This window comes from Camelina sativa, chromosome 16 (assembly GCF_030686135.1).
Source record: "Camelina sativa cultivar CO46 ecotype springtype chromosome 16, ASM3068613v1".
Lineage (NCBI taxonomy): Eukaryota > Viridiplantae > Streptophyta > Magnoliopsida > Brassicales > Brassicaceae > Camelina > Camelina sativa.
The window spans coordinates 10,666,797-10,671,306 of NC_141895.1; the positions used below are offsets into that span (position 1 = coordinate 10,666,797).

At 42.8% G+C, this 4,510-nt stretch overlaps 1 non-coding gene across 1 annotated transcript; it reads left to right on the plus strand.

Moving 5' to 3' along the window:
- Positions 1-4,403: 4,403 nt before the first annotated feature.
- Positions 4,404-4,510, plus strand: LOC147925427 (small nucleolar RNA R71). The gene has a single exon (XR_015585602.1). It is a non-coding gene; the product is annotated as a small nucleolar RNA R71 (small nucleolar RNA).

Genomic DNA, 4,510 nt, shown 5'->3' on the forward strand with positions numbered 1-4,510 from the left:
ATTGTCTTTGTTTTTCCCCATTTTTGGCTCTTTAGCACCTGTTTTCATCCAAAATATGCAAATGCAGAAATGCAACACCCTAAATGGTCTAAAAGTGAATTCCTATAGTTAATGACCTAAAAATGCTAAGTTAGAGGTATGAACAATGCAAAATATGGACAAAAAAGGATGCTAAAAACATATAAACTAGAGAGTTATCACTGTCAAATGTGTAGCTGGGGTCATGACCCTGACTTGGAAGTGGAGAAATAGGATACTCGACTATGGCCATCTGTTGCGACTCGATCGAGTGCTCGAGCGAGTGCTCGGTCGAGTGCTGTGTCGAGCTGGGTGGTCAAGTGGCCTGTTGGTGATAGAATGGTGTACCTTGGTGCTCATAGTATTGTTGCAGAAGGGCTGCGTCCATGAAGTACTGAGGTGGAAAGGGTGGGTAAGCTGGACAATAGGGATAAGGTGGATAACCTGTTGGAGATGGAAAGCCATAGGGAGGTCTGGGCAGGTGCTCGGTCGAGTACATCGGAGGCGGTCGGTCGAGTGGGTGCTCGAGTGCACCGGTCGAGTGCCTTGGAAGCTGAAGTTCTGTGCGGCCTGAACCTCTCTCCCTCTGAATATGCTCTTGCAGTGAAACTCTAGCTGGTAACACCGGATTTTCAGCTTTGGACAATGCTTTAGTTGAGCCGCTCCTCCTCAACGGTCTTGATGGTGCTGGTGATGAATCTCCATTCTTTAGCTCAGAAATTTCCTTCTTTAAACTCTTTATGGACTTAGCCATCTTACCCATCTTCTTCTTCAATTTATCCACAGTCTTCCCATGCCACTTGTTCCACTTTTGCAAAAGGGTTACCCTTTTGCTTGTCTCTCTAACCCCTCTACTATCTCTTGGGCTTGGTTCATACTCCTCAAAATAAAACTGTTATTCCCCATCAGCCATCTCCACATCTCTAGCTTGATCCTCTCTTACTTGGGCTGTACCATCAAACAAGAATTCAGCAGCTGGCCAAAAGTCAATGTTCAGCCCTTCTCTTATGGTGGTGAGTGCTTGATTAGGTAGAACAAGCTGAGTCTTCCCCACTGTTGGATGCTCAAAGTTGAAGAGGTGCTTCCCATGGTGCAACTCCTTTGCTAGAATGAGGGTGGAGGTGAGATATTGGGTGTCTATCCATCTTGGTTTGGCTTTCTCTCCTTGAAGTGGCACATTTGCAGCTACAAGGATTGGAGTGATGATGCCTTCAATGGTTAGAACTCCAATTGAGTTCCTCTTGTGCAGCTTGCTAACCCAACTTCTATAATAGATGAATTGGTCAATGAGGACCATAGCCAAATCTATATCCACACTGCTCCCAAGGATAACAGTCCCATCTCTTGCTTGTGTGATGATTCCATAGATTGCTACATCAATCATCTTAAGCTCTCCCTCATTCAAGTTTCCAGTTTCCTTCCTAGCAAAGAATGTGTTTGCTAAAGCTTTGTGGAAGTACCTTAGGATTGGACTCCTTATCTTTGAACTCTTGGTCTTGGAAGAAGAATAAAGCCTGTTGTCTCCAATTGTTTCCCAAACAAAAAAAAGTTCCTCCTTGGGTATGACCATGTCCTCTTCACTTCCAAGCACAATCCCATGAATTTGCTTAGGTTGCATTTCTCAAACAGAAACTCAATATCTTCAGCCATACCCAGCTTCTCCATGGTTTCTTTATGGGGATATCTTGTTCCTTGGAAACTCATCTTCATGAAGGCTTCATAGAGTTGGCTTGGGGTTTGAGAACCAGTTTCTTCTTCCATCTCTTCTTCTTCTTCACTTACATTCCCTTCTTCTTGGTGTTCTTGAGCTGGCCTCTTCCCTTTTGCCCTATGTCTTCTTCTGTGCTCCTCAAGAGTAAACTCCATCTCCTCATCACTCTCTGTCCGCTCTTGATCTTCCTCAACAGGTTGGTTTTTCTTCTTTGAAAAGCCACTTGGCCCCCTACTCGAGCTAGCACTCGGTCGTTTGCCCTCTCGAGTACGCAGTCGAGTGCGTTCACCAGTTCCACTCTGTGTGACCAAAGATGCATCACGACGATCCATGAATCGATCAGCAGCCTTCTTTCCTTCAGCTTCACGAATGGCAGCTTGTTGTGATGTCTCTCTAGACCTTGAAGACATTTGCAAAGAGAACTGAAAGAGATAGACTTAAAGCTCAAAGTTAATAGGTTAGTAACCTAAAAACCAAAAGAACTAAGCTTGAGCAAGAAGATAAAACTTGAGAGTGATTTCTAGTTAGATTTTTAGTGCTTTTAGCAAATGAGAGAGTGTGAGAGACTAAAATCGAGTTTGCTTCTTATAAAGAAGCTAGAGAGGACAAGAAGACAAGAGTGGAGTGTCCATACCATTCAAATTTGAATTGGGAATTTTTGACTCACTTTTGATGTCACTCGACCCCACCACTCGACCCCACGTGGTCGAGTGCTTGACCAAAATTCAAATTTTCGAAATTGTTTCTCCCTCAACTCGATCGAGCAAAAGAGAAATTTAACCGAGTGGATCTGGGCCTATAGTCACTCGATCGAGTAGCCCTCGTGGGCTGGTCGAGTGGGTCCAAAAACTCCTTTCTACAAGTTCAGTCCTTCCTAAACCCATCTATTTTCTCTAATAAAGGCCTGTCCAACACAAATTCAAAAGAAAAATATCAAAACTATAAGGAAAATAAAACTTATGTACAATGATACCTTAGGGACTTCCTCCCTAGTGAGCTTGTTTAAAGTCACTAAGCTTGACTTTTGATGTCTTTTCAAGCTTGGTTTGGAGACCAAGGAGGTGATGAGATCCTCCCTGGTGTAACTTGATCACTGTGAAGCTGATTCTTAATCACTTCACCCTTTAAACTTGAACCCTGTTTCTTCTTAAGCTTGAACCTTGGCCTTGCTTTCTTCAAAGACCTCTTGTTGATCTGAACCTGAAGTTCCTTCACCAAGCTAGTCAACTCTTGAACTGAGCCCTTGAGCTTTTCAACTGAATCCTCATCAGAAGAGAACTTAGCATTTGGAGTTCCCACTTCACTTGAGACCTCATGATCTCTTTTGTCTTTAAGAACAAAAGGCTGGCCTCTAGAAGGAAAATTGGTTGGGTTGTTGATATCAAATTTCATGATCAGATCCTCAGTTATGTTCAAGGTTATCAGCCCTTCCTTGACATCAATTACAGCTCCAGCAGTGGCTAGGAATAGTCTTCCCAGGATGATAGGGTCTTCCAACTCTTTATCCATGTCTATAATGAGGAAGTCAGTAGGAATTCTGGCCTTGCCTATCTTGACTGGGTAATTTTCCATCTTACCAACCACATCCTTATGTGATCCATCAGCTAGACACAAGTAGAGATTACTAGGCTGGAAGTCAGTATACCCAAGCTTCTGTGCAATGGAGTAGGGCATTACACTGATAGATGCTCCTAGGTCACACAAGCATTTGTTGAAATGCATATAGCTGAATGAGCAAGGTAGATCAAATGGACCTGGGTTTTCAAGTTTGGTTGGAATGATGGCTCCCTCAATCTCCTCAAGATCCTTCTTATTCTGATTCTGAGCCTTCTGCTGTGATATCTCAAGTAGCATGTTTTGGTAGAGAGGGATTGCTTTAGCTGTGAACTCCCTTGGGTTTTGAACAGCCTTACCAGGGAGTTGGTTTGGCTTAGGAGCTGATGTAGAAGCTATGTTGCTCTCCATGAACTTGAGTTTAGAATTCAAACTCTCAAACTTGATATTCAGATCATTGTAAGAAGAATCTAGCCTCTGGTTTAACTCAACTAACTTCTTTGATGTCTCAAGCTGCCCATTTGCTTGTCCAAGTAGCATTTGCTGCATCATAGCTCTTAAATTTGTTTCCTAGCTCTGATTAGTCTGAAACCCTGATGGGGGACACATTGGAGCCTGGAAACCTTGGTTTTGCTGCTTGGGTACATAATTGTTATGTTGATGTGGCTGTTGAGCTGGATAAACCTGGTCCTGTGGGTTTGCCACATTAGTATTTCTGTAAGACAGATTGTTGTTCTTGAACTGGTTGTAAGGCTTGAAACCACCTTGATTCTGAACATAACACAACTCAACCATTTCATTCTCCCCAGCTTGGACTGTTGTGTCTTCATCAGCAAGAAAGTGAATGTTAGTCTGTTGACTAAGCAGAATCTTGTCTAATTTGTCATGCACAGTCTTCAAATCTTTCTTGTACTTCTCATCCTGGGCAGGTTCAACAAATCTGACAGTCCTATCATAGTCTTCATTGTAATTCCCATCTGACTGAGCTAAGTTTTCTACCAGTTCCCATCCTTCAACCATATGTTTGTTGAGAAAGTTCCCATTTGATGCAGTGTCCAGCAACATTCTGATATTTGGTAGAACTCCTCTATACAGTGTGCTAAGTAGGGACTCATTACTAAACCCATGATGAGGACATTGGGTTTGGTAGCCTTTGAATCTTTCTCATGCTTCACAGAAAGTCTCATTATTCTTCTGTGCAAAACCAGATATCTCATTCCTTAGTCT